This window comes from Triticum dicoccoides, chromosome 1A (genome assembly GCF_002162155.2).
Source record: "Triticum dicoccoides isolate Atlit2015 ecotype Zavitan chromosome 1A, WEW_v2.0, whole genome shotgun sequence".
In the NCBI taxonomy this organism is placed as follows: domain Eukaryota; kingdom Viridiplantae; phylum Streptophyta; class Magnoliopsida; order Poales; family Poaceae; genus Triticum; species Triticum dicoccoides.
Window position 1 is genome coordinate 594,168,922 of NC_041380.1, and position 17,461 is coordinate 594,186,382.

At 45.0% G+C, this 17,461-nt stretch overlaps 1 long non-coding RNA gene across 4 annotated transcripts; it reads left to right on the plus strand.

The window, feature by feature from the left end:
* Positions 1 to 12,039: 12,039 nt before the first annotated feature.
* LOC119293954 lies at positions 12,040 to 16,285 on the plus strand. Of its 4 annotated transcripts, none has more exons than XR_005143269.1 (5): positions 12,040 to 12,539; positions 12,726 to 12,781; positions 13,254 to 13,315; positions 14,031 to 14,075; positions 15,401 to 15,546. It is a non-coding gene; the product is annotated as an uncharacterized LOC119293954 (long non-coding RNA). The 4 variants fall into 4 exon arrangements; XR_005143270.1 differs by having other exon boundaries at positions 14,041 to 14,075; XR_005143268.1 differs by lacking the exon at positions 14,031 to 14,075 and having other exon boundaries at positions 12,041 to 12,539.
* The last annotated feature ends 1,176 nt before the right edge of the window (positions 16,286 to 17,461 follow it).

Consider the following 17,461-nt stretch of genomic DNA (forward strand, 5'->3'; position numbering starts at 1 on the left):
GTTTAGCAGAACCAGCTCATGTTTTGGAGCTTACTACCATAGTCCATTTCCTGAGAATCTCGCAATGTCATTTCGTCGATTTGTGTTGCAAACTTTCATTTCTTTCTAGTCTCGATGAGTCTGTAATATCCTGACACCAACCAGATCTGAATCTCACGCAGATGTGATGGTTGGGACATTTTCCCAAGAGCTATAATATTGGTCTCTCTATAACCCGTTAAAGTGGATGTCGTGGCCAACACACCCAGCCGGAAGGCCTATTATTGTAGTATCTTGATTGAGTAAGTTGGCCACCTCCCCATAAGGATTACGTAGGATTTACTCCAGTAGTTATTCCTTATGGATTCCTGAGCTCCCGGAGTCTGACCTGCTACTTGATGTTCTAGATACCAAACCATTTCAATGAATGGGTTAGGCTAGCACATCAAGGAGAACATTAGAAGCGGAGCGCTAAATGTCTCTCGGTCGATCATCCAGATTTTGGTCCCTTGGCCTCGCTAAGGTGAAATCTGAGAAAGTGTTATCTTTCTTTGCATCTGCATCTTCCACCTTTATTCATCATGGTAGCATGTTTTGTTGCCAGGATCCTTGACACGGATATTGGTAAAACCTTGATGAATATGGAGATGCTCAAGTTCTTGAGAGCACGCGCAAGCACCAGATTTTACCGTTGGCGCTAACTGGGATTTGCTTCTAGTTTCCTCGGTTATGTTATAACCTTTTCAAACAGTGGACTCACTCTCGACTGTTGAGTTCTTCCCCATTTACCAGAATCATTCCCAACATTTGCATTTTGTTCCTAGTTTGCACCTCAGTAGTTGTTGTTCATGATCATCTTCAAAAGTGGACTTACCATGGGTCTCATCCATTTCCGATGATAAGAAAAAATCATACATTGCGTTGTCTTCAACAAGGTAGTCCTCATCATCCATCCTAGTCGGAGTATGCCATCCTTTCGAACCCCTTCCAACGATCGTTGTGATTGCCTTAGGCTGGTATAAAGAGTTTCAATGATCTTTGAATCAAAAGTAATTCTTTTTGCCACTTAAGGGAATAACTCTATGAGTCACCTTCACTAAGGTCACCTTTCAAAGTAGCGAGAAGTTATGTTGCCCATAATACCATAACGAGGCTCATTGAAGTCGTCCTTAGGATCTGAGTTCTGTGTTTGTGATCCATGAAACAGTTACTACCACGCATTGGGCCCGAAACCAATGGACCCTCTCGGCTTCTTGATCACCCTTGTCCTTTGTCCAGGAGTTGCAACTAGTTTCTGGTGTTTATATGATATGTGTTGGCGGCCGTGCGTAGCGCTGACCCTTGGGGTGGGCTATGTTGCGGTAGATACACCGTGGCCGGGCATGCCAGGCGCCCGTTTGGTGTCTCGGAACCCTGTACACATCGTTCGGGGCCGTATGTGGAAACCTCGGCCGGACTCCCTGCGGATGGAACCTGGATAGGCGATAAACCTGGACTAGAGACTTGAGTGTTTAGGTAGGCCGTGGCCGACACCCTCGTTGGGCTTCCGCTTGAAGGTTGCCGAGTACATGTCGTGTAAACGGCGGTAAGTGGTGAGAGCGTGTGTGAAGAAGTACACCCCTGCAGGGTTAACATCATCTATTCGAATAGCCGTGTCCGCGGTAATGGACTTCTGGGTTGCCTATAACAGTTCATAGACAAGTGAAAGTGGATACTCTAAAACTCGCAAGATAAGTGTGAGTGCTATGGATGGCCTTCTCGTAGGTAGACGAGAGCGGATCCATAGTAGTGTATTGAATGGTGAATATGTGGACTCGTGTGCGCCACCTCAAAAGAGTTGCTTGCAGTCGTAGTTCAGGTTAGCCACTGAGTCAAAGCTGGCTTGCTGCAGTTAAACTCCACCACCCCCCCTTGTTGATACCGATGCATATGTAGATAGTTCTGATGTAAGTCTTGCTGAGTACCTTTGTACTCACGTTTGCTTAATTCAAGCCAGCAGTTAAACTCCACCACCCCCCTTGTTGACACCGATGCATATGTAGATAGTTCTGATGTAAGTCTTGCTGAGTACCTTTGTACTCACGTTTGCTTAATTCATGTTTTGCAGAGAGAGACTTCAGTCTCGCTAGTAGTTCCGCGTGGACTTCAACGTTAGCTTGATACCTCAACTACGATCTTGTGCCCTTGGAAGGATCTGGTAGATAGTCAGGCTTCTCAGCCTTCTTCATTTGTAGTTGTCTGTACTCAGACAAGTTAAGCTTTGAATGTTGGGTCATGAGACCCATGTTTGTATTTCTCGCTCCTCGGAGCCTAATGAATAAATACTTGAGTCATAGAGTTATGTTGTGATGCCATGTTGTATTTACACATATTGAGCATATTGTGTGTATGATTGAAATGCTTGCTATGTGTGGGATCCGACAATCTAGTTGTTTATCCTTGGCAGCCTCTCTTATGGGGAAATATAGTCTAGTGCCTCCTTGAGCCATAGTAGTCCGCTACAGCCCGGTTCACCGGAGTCCTGCTAGCCCAGCACTACTGCTCAGGACATTTGACTGGCCGGCATGTGTTTCACTTCGTTCCTGTGTTTGTCCCTTCGGGGAAATGTCACGCGGTGACATCCGGAGTCCTTCCTAGCCTGCTACAGCCCGGGTTCCCGGAGTCTTGTTAGCCCAGTGCTACAGCCTGAATTCACACGCTATTGACCGACATGTTTGAAGTTGATTCATGTATGCCTATCCCCATGGGTTAGTGCCGCTTTGAGTTCACGACTAGCCATGTCGGCCCGGGTTCTCTGTCATAGGGATGCTAGCGACACTATCATATACATGAGCCAAAAGGCGCAAACGATCCCGGGCCATGGTAAGGCGACACCCGTGGGAATAGTTTGGTATCAGAGCCTGACTGCCTGTAGGATTACCAAGCCAACCGGTAGAAGTTGAGTCTAGAAATGCTTTAGTTATGTAAGGGAATTGATTGGGGAAGGGAACGTAAGGTTCTTTTTACTCCTTATACCTCATGGCCTTTTAATCTGAGTCATCCTCTTCTTTTTCTACGGGGATTAAGAACTAGGCCTTCTCATCTATCTATCAGGATGACGTGTTACTAATCCATAGACTTATAGAATTGATAGTTTCAAGCCTCAGTTCAGTTCCTACTACTTCCATATGTTCATAATTGGTCTCAGATCCTTGATATGGTGATGTTGAGTGGTTATGCCACCATTTTTGCAGGTTGTCTCAAATCTTTTGAGCAATTACAGCCGTTATGTTGTCCGAGTCATCCCAGGTTTCTAACTAGTCTGATGCATTTGCAAATTCCTTCTTCCGTTACCGATGTTCCTTTGGGCCAGGTTATCCACACTAATTGGTGACTTGAGGTACTTTGTTGCCTCGACATATATCTTGGAGCTATTACTATGACCCTAGGTGTTTTAGGGAGTCACCTAGTGATCTAGCCATGTTTTTATCCCCAGTGTGTGATTCTGGCCATTATTCTCGAAAGCATCCCGTGATGCCATGTAGTAGTAGGTACTCTATTCATGGGTTCTTAAACCCGAGATTCACCCTACTTACCTCATGTTGATAGTGTTGCTAGTTCCTTTAGGATATTAGTAACCTTTGCGATAGTCCTCGAGGTTCGTGGTATATCCTTCTTCCAATTATCATGAACCATTCTTGGCAGGAGTTCTTTTGAACCAAAAGGTCACGACAGAGTGCTCCTGATGAGTTCTCCATTCTATGTTGTGACTCTGCCAACCCTACCTTTCTGCATGGGTTATCCGGAAGAAATGTTGAGCTTGCTCGGCATACTAATCTATGCATCCACAACTCAGAAAGATATATGTTCCTTTGAGTCATTCCTCTTTAGTTGTTTCCTGACCTTTGTCTATCAGTTGATAGCCAAGAGTATGTGTGCATTTGTGTTCACCAATTCCTTTTATTCTCGTGGTCCGTCAAGCCATTCTATTCCGGAATGACTAGGAGAAACAAACTCCATTACCTCATCCTTATCCAGGATTGGGTCAAAGTAGTTGTGTTCTGCAGAACAAATGCCAATCCAGCTTTTGCTCTGTTCTACCCTGGAGTATTACCCCCTTTATGTCAGGATTGTCATGAGAATTGCACCCTCTCTCATGAATTCTTGACGCAGTAATACTTCTTGCCATCATTGTTACTTCCTCGGTTCCCGTGTTATTGTAACCGGAATGCTGACAAGTGAATCGTGATGTGTGAAATCAATACTGCTAGCAACCCCATTCCTTGGTAGTAAATGGACAATATTCTCATTCTTACCGTGTTGGGTTTTGACTCATCATTCTAAGATAGATTGTGCTACCTAGTCTTTATTTCCGGCACACGATTCGATTAATGAGTGAGGATTATTCAACCCCTTGCTTATTTGATCAAATCGTCTTGCCTTGAACAGCAAGATTGTTCTCGAGCTTAGTAACATATTGGTGGTTCGTGATTTTCCGAAGATCTTCTCGGAAGTATTACTTGGTTGTCACCCGACCGCTATGTTTAGTTCGTGATCAAGTTGGTTTTCTTTCAAACCACCCCTTCTCCAAGAATCCGTGTTGGATATCCCTGAGCTGGTTGGTTAAACTAAACAACAACTTGGAGAGTTGGAAGATAAAAGCTTGTCTGACTTAGTTCATGTTAAGGGATATCTTTGTGTGTGTGTGTGTGCTGAAGAAAGGTGATATCTTCATCAATTGGTCCTCGTGATCAGTTGTTGGATCTATTGCCTTGACAAAACTTTGACTTGAGTATGGGCTATCGTCAAGTCAAATCAGAACCAACGATGTTCGTAATGTTGTTTTACTTGTGGTTGATCCCTCGAGCATACACCATTACATCCTTTGGTCTGACCAATGCTACCACCGTGTTCACATGATGGTGGAAGTTCAGTGATATGGAAATTTTGATGAGTTGCTGTTGAGCCCATCAGCAGCATGTTGTCTCCCCCATAATTCATGTTGAACACCTAAGTTAGTGTTGGAAACTTTTGTAAGCATTATCTTCATGTCCCATTCATGAAATACATGTTTGGTGTAAGAAGTGACTTTCTCCAAGTTCATGTGCATTACGTGCAAGTTGCCGCCGTGAATTCGAGAAAGATTGTTTTTGCTTCCTTTGGAATCGTCCCAAGTCAGTCATGTACGTGTGAAGTATTCTATGGTCTGATAGACTGATCATCTTCATTCTATACGTATCCCTAGCACACCAAGCCACTGATTGATTTGTTCAAGGAGAAGAAGTTCCTTCTTAAGAATCATGACTTATGTAAGGACTTCGAAATCCTCGTTGATGGTTCCCCCTGAACTCGGTAGTGCTTCATTTTAAGACTACCAGGTGACCATGCTTGTCTAGGACAACATGTTCACATGCTTGTAGCAGAACCAGCTCATGTTTTGGAGCTTACTACCATAGTCCATTTCCTGAGAATCTCGCAATGTCATCTCGTCGATTTGTGTCGCAAACTTTCATTTCTTTCTAGTCTCGATGAGTCTGTAATATCCTGTCACCAACCAGATCTGAATCTCAGGCAGATATGATGGTTGGAGCATTTCCCAAGAACTATAATATTGGTCCCTCGATAACCGGTAAAGTGGATGTCATGGCCAACACATCCAGTCAGAAGGCCTATTATTGTAGTATCTCGATTGAAGAAAGTTGGCCACCTCCCCATGAGGATTTCGTAGGATTTACCTCCGTAGTTAATCCTTACGGATTCTTGTGCTCCCAAAGTCCGACAATTACTTGATGTCCTAGATACCAAACCGTATCAATAAATGGGTTATCCTAGCACATCAAGGAGAACATTAGAAGTGGAGTGCTAAATGTCTCTCGGTCGATCATCCAGATTTTGTTTCCTTGGCCTCGCTAAGGTGAAATATGAGAAAGTGTTATCTTCCTTTGCATCTGCATTATCCATCACCATTCATCATGGTGGTATGTTGTGTTGCCAGGATCCTTGACATGGATATTGGTAAAACCTTGATGAGTATGGAAATGCTCAAGTTCTTGAGAGCACGCTCAGGCACTACGTTCTGATGTTGTCGTTAACTAAAATGTGCCTCCGTTCTCTCAGTTGTTCGATAGCCATCCAATTGGTGGAATCACCTTTGCCGGTGAACCTTCTCCCTAGTTACTAGAATCATTCCCAACATTTGCATTTTGTTCCCAGCTTGCACCGCCATTGTGTCATCCTACTACGGACTACCCTCCTCAGTAGTTGTTGTTCAGGATCATCTTCAACAGTGGACTTACCATGGGTCCCATCCATTTCCGATGATAAGCAAAAATCATCCATTGCGTTGTCTTCAACAAGGTAGTCCACATCATCCATTCTAGTCCGAGTATGCCATTCTTTCAAACCCCTTCCAACGATCGATTGTGATTACCTCAGGCTGGTATAAAGAGTTTCAATGATTTATGGATCAAAAGTAATTCTTTTTGCCACTTAAGGGAATAGTTCTTCGAGTCACCTTCCCCGAGGTGCCCCGTTTTGGAATCATGGCAATTTCCCTCGCTACTTTGAAACCCTCGTCAAATTGTTTCTTCTATCGCTCCTGATGCAAGTTTGGCCTCTCAGCTCCAGAGATGTTCCTATGTCTCACTCCATGAGTTGATCCTGAGTTGTTCGATCTTCGAGAAGATCGATCCTTCTAGAGTTTTCCCTTCCCTCTCGTTGTCATGTTGGTTGGAGTTCTCAGAGCAAGACATCAAGACAATAATGGTGATCGAATCAACAACCTTATGAGATGCAACTTGGATCGTGAAGATTATGTTAGGTTGTGTTTTCCCCTTCACCTTACCCTACGCTTGAATCTCGGGACGAGATTCTTGTTTAGTGGGGGGTGAGCTGTCACAGCCCAAGTTTAGCCCTTGCTTGACTTTGCTTGCATCCATGCATCATGTTAAATTTCATGAAACTTGAAATGGGGACGATCAAACCCCTAGCACCAAAGCAATGCAAATAGGCCCAACTTTAAATATTTTCAATGAACCCAATATGCCCTTAAAAAATGTTCATCATTTTTTGTTCTGGCTAAAACCCCTGCCAAAAATGGGTTCATAAATTTTGGAGCTATTTTGGATTTTTGAATTAAGACACAACTATTTGCATTTGGGCATTTAAAATACTATAAATACTTTTAAATGCCCAAATACTTTTGAAAGTAATTTTAGGCTCTTGGGAGTAATTCCAAAGGTGCCTATGATTATTTTCAGAATTTTCTAAAATGGATTAGTATTTCTACTAATTCAAAACAAACAACAGAGAATTAAATAATAAAAAAACAGAAAGCAGAGAGGAGAGAAACCTTACCTGGGCTTACCTCACCTGCGCAGCCACCTGGCGGCCCAAGTGGCCGGCCCAGCCCACCACCGCAGCACTCTGTCGCCTTCCTCCTCGCGCCAGTAGGCAGAGGGCGTGTGCCCGCGGCGCGCCGGCACGCGCGCGCCACCTCCACCCTGCTCTGGCCACCTCCTGCTTGCTCGCCGCTGCTGGAGGCTACCCCGAGCGCCACGACACCCCCTGGACCCCCCTGCACTCCTCCCCACTCTCCCATGGCCTCCTCCCCTCCTCTGCTCTCCCTTCCCCTCTTGCCCGAGCGCAGCCGTCGCCGCTGCTCGTCGTTGCCACGTCCACCGACCTCCCCGCGCCCATCCGGGTATGTCACAAGCTCCACCTCGACCCCTGCGTCCTCTGCACCAAGCCAGGCGCCTCCAGGAGCCCCGTGACGACGTCCCCGACCCCTTCTTCCTCCTCGGGTCGCCGGAGATCCCCTTCGCCGCCCGCTCGCTCCGACGCTTCCCCGAGCCCGTTTCGACGCCTCTGCACTCGCCGTGAGCCCCTCCTCCTTTCCCCTCTTCTCTCGTGCTCGTGCTCGTCCCCTAGGACCATTTTCCACTGTGGCCGAGAGCTTCTCGCCGCCGGCCATGGCGCAGCCGTGGCTACAGCTGTGCAAGCTCACAATGGAGCGCCTCACCGTGCTCAGGAAGCTCCCAGGAGCCGAACGCACGCAACAGCTCCTCCCCTAGCACACCACAACCCCTAAACCGTCGTTGCCCGAACTCCGGCAGCCGCCACGGGTTCCACTTCGACGAGCTCCGGCCACCCCCGCACCTCCCGTTGGTCTCCCTAGATGCGCACGGGCACGGGCTATCCTCTGGTGCCCCTGGCGCGTCGATCCGTCGCCTCTGGCGAGTTCCGAGCAAACTCCACCGCAGTTCGAGGTCACCGCCGGCGAGGCTCCGGCGACTGCCGACATGGCCATCATTAACGCTAATGACGCCTAACTAACCCTCCAGCTCACTGACACTTGGGGCCCATGCTCTAATTAACCTGGGTTTTACTTCTCTTTAGATTAAACTAACCCCACGGGCCCCAGGGGTCAGTTTGACCTGGCCACGTCACCGTTGACCTGGTCCCACACGTCAGCCACAGAAACCAGCCCTGGGTCACTGACCAGTGGGCCCCACTAGTCAGGTTTGACCCGGACCAGCCCTGTTGACTTGGTGACATCATCATGACATCAGGCTGACTCAGTAATCCTTTTTCTGGAATTTAAATAAATCTTAAATGATTTATTTATTTCAGAAAATGTCCAAAACTTTTAAAAAATCATAGAAAATAATCTATAACTCAGATTGAAAAGATTTATATATGAAAAATTATCAGAAAAATTCAAGGAATCCATCTGTACCATTTTCATGCCTGTTTGAGCAAGTTAACTTCACTGTTTAGGATGAAACATGATTAGGGAAAATTTCATAATAGGTTTGGAGTTGGAATTTGATATAGTTTTGAATTCCACTTCAATTTAAATGACTTTCTATTGCATTAGCCCAAATCACAACATATTGCCATGTCATGATCATGCATCATATTGTTGCATTACATTGCATTGTATTCTTCCTTGTTTGCCGGTAATTGTCCCCTCTCGGTACACGCTGCTCCGACGCTGTGATCGTTGACACTGATGAAGACTCAATGTTATCTTCAGAAGTGCCAGGCAAGCACAACCCCCTTGTTCATTTTGATACAAGCCCACTCTCTCGCTCTTGCTCTCTTTTACTGCATTAGGACGACAACGATCATCTGCTACTTGTTGCGGTAGTTGAACCCCTTATCCTCTGCATCACCTGTCATTGCCACAGTAAATAGATGAAACCCACTAGCATGAGTAGGAGTTGTTTGAGCCCTGATGTGCCTACTCATTCATGCTTGTTTGTCATGCCTGCTACTGCTTAGAGTTGAGTCAGGTCCGATTCATCGGGGATGAATCGGAGGTGCGTAAACATGTCTTACTGTGTGTGAGCTAAGTGTGTGAACACGTTTTGGTAAAGGTAGCGGTGAGAGGCCATGTAGGAGTACATGGTGGGTTGTATCATTGAAGCCGTCCTTAGGATCTGAGTTTTGTGTTTGTGATCCATGAAACAGTTACTACCACGCATTGGGCCCGAAACCAATGGACCCTCTCGGCTTCTTGATCACCCGTGTCCTCTGTCCAGGAGTTGCAACTAGTTTCTGGTGTTTATAGGATATGTGTTGGCGGCCGTGTGTAGCGCTGACCCTAGGGGTGGGCTATGTTGCGGTAGATACACCGTGGCCGGGCATGTCGGGCGCCCGTTTGGTGTCTCGGAACCCTGTACACATCGTTCGGGGCCGTATGTGGAAACCTCGGCCGGACTCCCTGCGGATGGAACCTGGATAGGCGATAAACCTAGACTAGAGACTTGAGTGTTTAGGTAGGCCGTGGCCGACACCCTCATTGGGCTTCCGCTTGAAGGTTGCCGAGTACATGTCGTGTAAACGGCGGTAAGTGGTGAGAGCGTGTGTGAAGAAGTACACCCCTGCAGGGTTAACATCATCTATTCGAATAGCCGTGTCCGCGGTAATGGACTTCTGGGTTGCCTATAACAGTTCATAGACAAGTGAAAGTGGATACTCTAAAACTCGCAAGATAAGTGTGAGTGCTATGGATGGCCTTCTCGTAGGTAGACGAGAGCGGATCCATAGTAGTGTATTGAATGGTGAATATGTGGACTCGTGTGCGCCACCTCAAAAGAGTTGCTTGCAGTCGTAGTGCAGGTTAGCCACTGAGTCAAAGCTGGCTTGCTGCAGTTAAACTCCACCACCCCCTTTATTGATACCGATGCATATGTAGATAGTTCTGATGTAAGTCTTGCTGAGTACCTTTGTACTCATGTTAGCTTAATTCATGTTTTGCAGAGAGAGACTTCAGTCTCGCTAGTAGTTCCGCGTGGACTTCGACGTTAGCTTGATACCTCAGCTACGATCTTATGCTCTTGGCAGGATCTGGTAGATAGTCGGGCTTCTCAGCCTTCTTCATTTGTAGTTGTCTGTACTCAAACAAGTTAAGCTTCCGCATGTGCTTTGGTTTGTATGCTTTGAATGTTGGGTCATGAGACCCATGTTTGTATTTCTCGCTCCTCGGAGCCTAATGAATAAATACTTGAGTCGTAGAGTTATGTTGTGATGCCATGTTGTATTTACACATATCGAGCATATTGTGTGTATGATTGAAATGCTTGCTATGTGCGGGATCCGACAATCTAGTTGTTTATCCTTGGCAGCCTCTCTTATGGGGAAATGTAGTCTAGTGCCTCCTTGAGCCATAGTAGTCTGCTACAGCCCGGTTCACCGGAGTCCTGCTAGCCCAGCACTACTGCTCAGGACACTTGACTGGCCGACATGTGTTTCACTTTGTTCCTGTGTCTGTCCCTTCGGGGAAATGTCACGCGGTGACATCTGGAGTCCTGCCTAGCCTGCTACAGCCCGGGTTCCCGGAGTCCTGTTAGCCCAGTGCTACAGCCCGGATTCACATGCTGCTGAACGACATGTTCGAAGTTGATTCATGTATGCCTGTCCCCATGGGTTAGTGCCGCTTTGAGTTCACGACTAGCCATGTCGGCCCGGGTTCTCTGTCATATGGATGCTAGCGACACTATCATATACGTGAGCAAAAAGGCGCAAACGGTCCCGGGCCATTCCTAGTCACATTGATCTAGCCGGTAACACCTCATATCACTTTGCGGCCTCACGCACGGTATTCCCACGGGTGTCGCCTTACCATGGACCGGGACCGTTTGTGCCTTTTGGCTCACGTATATGATAGTGTCGCTAGCATCCATATGATAGAGAACTCGGGACGACATGGCTAGTCGTGAACCCAAAGCGGCACTAACCTATGGGGACAGGCATACATGATTCACATCGAGCGTGTCGGTCAGCAGCGTGTGAATCCGGGCTGTAGCACTGGGCTAACAGGACTCCGGGAACCCGGGCTGTAGCAAGCTAGGCAGGACTCTGGATGTCACCGCGTGACATTTCCCCAAAGGGACAGACACAGGAACAAAGTGAAACACATGCCGGCCAGTCAAGTGTCCTGAGCAGTAGTGCTGGGCTAGCAGGACTCCGGTGAACCGGGCTGTAGCGGACTACTATGGCTCAAGGAAGCACTGGACTACATTTCCCCATAAGAGAGGCTGCCAAGGATAAACAACTAGATTGTCGGATCCCACACATACCAAGCATTTTAATCATACACACAATATGCTCGATATGTGTAAATACAACATGGCATCACAACATAACTCTACGACTCAAGTATTTATTCATTAGGCTCCGAGGAGCGAGATATTACAAACATGGGTCTCATGACCCAACAATCATAGCATACAAGTCAAAGCACATGCGGAAGCTTAACATGCACTACACCACGACACTGCATTCCCTACCAACGTGTGTTGGCAAAAGTCACTTTCGCTGACCGACTGCAGGTCGGGAAAACTTCTATCAAACTGTCGGTCGGTAATACTCACGTGTACCACCCAACTGTCGGTCGGGAATGCTGAAGCATATAGCATCAAACAGTTGGACGGTAAAAAGTGCACTACTATCAAACTGTTGGTCGGCAAATAATGCCGACCGACCATGGGTCGCCAATTGGGCCGCTCAAAATATCCGCGCGCGCCTGCGTGGGAAACTTAGCGCGCGAAGCCCATCTAAAATTTTCGGCCCCTCATCCCCACAGCCCACCCTAATCTCCCCTATCTCCCCTCCCTCTCTTCGTTATCTCTTTCTCTCCCGATCTGAGCGACGGCGGCGGCTCCCATCCTCTTCCTCCACTCCTCTCCCTCAGATTGAGCTCCGCCCCGAAGTGGAGGAAAGGTACACGGCCATCGATCTGTGCGCGTCTAGCCATCGAGGGCTCCCCCTCTCGCGCTCCTTCTCTGCAAGGAGCGCTAGCAACCCACACGGCATAGATCCACTACCCCTGCGTCCGCCCCACGCTGGCCGCCGGTGGCTGCCGCATAGATCCGTTCCTCCCCCACCTGCTGCACGCGATGGTGCATGCTGCCATGCCGTTTTGGTGCAGCCAGACCGCTGCCCCTACCCTCGCACTCTGGGCAGAGGCTCGTTCTTCTTCATGGTGACTACACGTTCCTCCCGGGTGGTGGCGCTCTGCCCGCTGTCTTGCGTTTCTCCCAGCGGTTGCGCCCTTCGACCCCTACCTCGAATCAGTGAGTCCTTCCAGTTTTCTTGTATTTGATGTGCAACTGTATGCATGTCTTTGTTTATCTTGAATTCTCTCAGATCCATGTCCGTCAGTTACTCAGTTTGCAATAGAACTACACATCTTTCCTACATCATAGTTGTTTGATTATTAGCAAACAATGATTCTTTACCTATCCTTTTTGCGTCCGCAGATCAATCCGGCAATAGAGAGTTGAAACTGCAAAGAAGCGTGATGAGGAAAAAGCGGGTACACCTCTACTCTTTGTGGTATATAAGAGAGGATGACTAAACTAATTTTGCCAGCATATATGTTTGCTGTCCTTGACCTGGATGTCGATGACACTCTTTTTCTTTCAGTTTGTAGTTGGTTTGCATTGTTTCTGCAAAAGAATTTAGTCTGAACATTGTAAATAACAGTTGGTCAAAAGGCATATGGGTACAGTGTAGCATATCAACTCTGCCCCTACACAATATACATGTCATTCGTCATTACTTATTTCTTTGCTAAGATAAGTTAAGAAATAACTTGTTTTGTTGTTTTCTATTGTGAACTACACGATATGGACATTTCACTCTAGTTTGTGCTATTTTTTAACTATAATTGACTTGTTGATATGTCATTCTAGAATTTTGTTGTTTCTGTTGGAACCTATATTATCATTTTTACACCTTGCAGAATTTATGACTAACAGGTTACTTGCTACTTTCTTACTGTTTAGGTTTCGACATTGGACATTTGAACAAAATCATATACTGGAGATTGCTTGTATTATAATAGAAGGTAAACTTACCAATCAAATAGAGTGAACAATATTTGTACTAGTGTTTTCCAGTGTAATGCATGTGCATTGTGGTCACTACTATCAAATCCATAGAAATTACATTGTATAATGATGGATGAAACGAATGGAACCTATATCCTGACTTGCCACTACTATATTGTAGCTTCTAAAACACTTGTATGCACAGATATTTTCTCTTGGTTATTATAACTGAAACATTATTGAGATAAATCTCGCTCAATTTTTCTAGTGGGGAAGGAAAGCTTCAAGATGTTCCATTTAAAGCGTTGATATCTATTTGAAAATTAATTCATGTGCATACCTCCTCGATCCTAACATTATCATGTCTCCATTTCTCTTATTCAAGAGAAGCGTGAAACAAAGCACTTATTCAGAATTCTATGCTATTAGAAATAAGGTCATTAATATTCAGATATATGCATGTAAACTTGGCCAGTCAATCATCAAATACACACACACATACACACGCTGGAAGGTGGTGTTTATGTTTGACAAAATTGTACTTGCGTACCAATAGTTCCTGCAACAACTAAATTGTTCCTGATCCATTGTGAGGCGTTTCTAGGCCTTGATTTTGACATTTTTAAAGTATTGCTCAAATCTGTTTGATTCAGATTTTGAATGTAAAAACTACATTGTTCCTGTTATCTATTGCGAGGCATATAAATGCTTTGATTTGACTTTATTTTTCAGTTGAGTTCAGCTAGTATTGAATAAAAGTTGGACAGATGCAGATAGGTAAGTGTTATCAATATGATGGTTTATGATGTACCAGTGGAACTTTAAATGATACAGTTTACCAATTTCAACGAAGTGTGTTAGCAGATTAAGTAAAAGATGTGTTACATATGAAATGAACTTAATTCAACCATTCTCTAGAAGAAACTATTTGTCATATCGCGATATTATCTTCTAGAACAGCAATAGGGATATGTTGACATTCGACACTTATGATGTCCTTTTTCCATGATGCTTCGACTACTGTTAATATCCTCTTCTCCAACTGATACATTCCTGCAAGCAATAACTATTGATGAAATAATTATGAGCACTTTTCTTGTAGAGTATAATAGATCTTTTATATGCAACTCTTCAGTTGACCTTTGAAGGAATAGCTAATGTCATGCTTGAATAGCTGGGTTGTTGTCATGACCTTAACAGTGCAAAGCTATGCATATAAAGTTGGCATGCTTGTATAAGTGGGAAGTACATAAAGCTATTGTTATGACCTTAACCATCCAAAACTAATGGAAAAATTGTGATGTGCTAGTGTGTATGCTATATTGGAACATAATGCATGGTTGACATAAACGCTATTGGAAGTATTTAGCTGTCATGGTGTTTCCAATAACTTAAAACTGTTGTGAAGATGAACTAAACCAAATTACTCTCAAACTAGAGAGCAAGAAATTAGGAGATAGTTTCCTGTAGAGTAATAGTTCCTTTATGTGCAGCAATTCAATTGCCCTGTGAAGTAATAGTTGCTGCCATGCTTGTAAGTGGGCTGGTTTCATGGCCTTAAGAGTGCAAAGCTATGCATGTAACATTCACATTTTATTTTGAGTTTCCCTTCAGCAATTACTTGTGAATGTTTTAGCACTAAAGTGTATTTGGCTGAGTATATCAATATTCAAACTTGTTTGTGTCGCTTTCACTATTTTGTGAGCCTTTAATCGCTCATGTTCACATCTTCTGTCTTGGATACTATATCTGTTATTTGACCTGACTGGATGCTTATCATTATCATAGATAAAGATGATATTTTGTTATTTTTGTTGTCGATTTCCTTGAGAAACAAACTAGTTGCTGCCTGAATCTGGAATATTTCCTAGACTTGTGTTATTAATGTAGTCTGACCATCTTTATTTCCAACAACATATACTATTAGCAGATGTTGGAATTCATATTGGCTCTATACAAAAGAAAAAAATTTCATACAGTATTTTTCTATTGGTGAAGTGAATATTAAAATAATTTATCTCGATGAGAAACTGAAAGAATTCCAGATCTTGATGAATGTATACCTCAGTTGTGAGGATCTAGAAACCCTTTTTCGGTTGCAGGTAGTGGATCAAGATTTCTTATATCTGGGTGAGGGCATCAATCAATGTTGGGACAAGGAATCTCATCACTACAATATATAGATACCATAGTGGACCAGGCGCATTCTTGAGCATAGCTAGACGGAAAAACATCTTTCCTGAGCTGGCATGTGAAGCTAACTTGACCCATCCTGTTTATTTTGTGAAATTTAAATTCAAAATAAGGGATGTATTCACCAGCTAGTCAATCTCCTTTCAGGAAGAATAGTATAAAAAACTCTATGCTTAGCACACATCTGCTATGGAAAGTACATCATCATTAAGCCTAGTTACTTAAGTTGTCCTAGTAAGATCTACAATTTTGTATAATAAGTCTGCACAAGTGTAGTCCAAGAAATCAAATTAAATAGCTTGATAAGCATGTTATTTTTAATGAGAAGAAACAAACGCCTTTGCTGACCTATCAACTCCTTATGGAGATGGTGGGCCGGCTGGGGTGATCTCAGCCGAGGATCAATGTTAGTGTTAACACATGGCTATTGAATTCTCTGTATTTATTACTATTTATATTTTTGAGAATGTGATGGTCTCTTTGTTGGAATTTTGCTACCGTAGTCTAGCTTCTATTAATCTATTATAATTGAGAATTTTTTAACTTTTGTAGGAAACAAACCAAAGGAGTGCACTCACACGGAACCATGAAGCCAACAATCTATGTCAACTAGATGTTTTAGATTTCATTTTGTACAGCTGATGTCTCATACTTGCATCTTTTACCTGTCCTTTTGTGAACTTGATGTATGTTGTCTTGGTGGTAATGTTTAGAACAGAATGAAGTGTTTGTATGTGACAAATAATTAATGGAATAAAAAAATGTTTGGGGCACCTGATGTGAGCCTGATGTATGGTGTCTTGATGATTATACTTGACAATCAGTATGATATGTTAATTAAAGTTGTGGCTAGCTAAATAAAATGGAGAAGAACTGGTGGTTCGCAAAGAAAAAACATGTCTGATTGTTGGTTGGCAAAACAAAACTCGTCTGACAGTCGGTTGGGAAAGGCTATGCTAGGCCCAACAGAGTGTTGGTCGGGAAAGAATACCCCATCCAATAGTCTGTCGGGAAAGGCCCATGGTTGCCCCAACAGGCTGTTGGTCGGGAAAGGCCCATGGAAGGCCCAACAGACTATCGGTCGGGAAAGATACTCCATAGCCGTCAAGCAGTCGGTCGGGAAAGCTATGTTGGTTGGGAAAAGCTTTTCCCGTCAGGACTTTCCCCAACAGACGTTGTCGGTCGGCACTAGTCTTTCCCGTCCGACTGTCTGTTGGTGAAACTTGGATTCCCGACCAACCTGTCTGTCGGGGATGTAGTGCTGTGGTGTAGTGATGTCTGAAGACAGACATCTACAAATGAAAAAGGCTAAGAAGCCTGACTATCTACCAGATCCTGCCGAGGGCAAAACATATCGAGCATATTGTGTGTATGATTGAAATGCTTGGTATGTGTGGGATCCGACAATCTAGTTGTTTATCCTTGGCAGCCTCTCTTATGGGGAAATGTACTCCAGTGCTTCCTTGAGCCATAGTAGGCCGCTACAGCCCGGTTCACCGGAGTCCTGCTAGCCCAGCACTACTGCTCAGGACACTTGACTGGCCGGCATGTGTTTCACTTTGTTCCTGTGTCTGTCCCTTTGGGGAAATGTCACGCGGTGACATCCGGAGTCCTGCCTAGCTTGCTACAGCCCGGGTTCCCGGAGTCCTGTTAGCCCAGTGCTACAACCCGGATTCACACGCTGCTGACCGACACGCTCGATGTGAATCATGTATGCCTGTCCCCATAGGTTAGTGTCGCTTTGGGTTCACGACTAGCCATGTCGGCCCGGGTTCTCTGTCATATGGATGCTAGCGACACTATCATGTACGTGAGCCAAAAGGCGCAAACAGTCCCGGGCCATGGTAAGGCGACACCCGTGGGATACCGTGCGTGAGGCCGCAAAGTGATATGAGGTGTTACCGGCTAGATCGATGTGACTTGGAATCGGGGTCCTGACAATTCCCCCCTCCAAGTGACGGCGGCGCTGC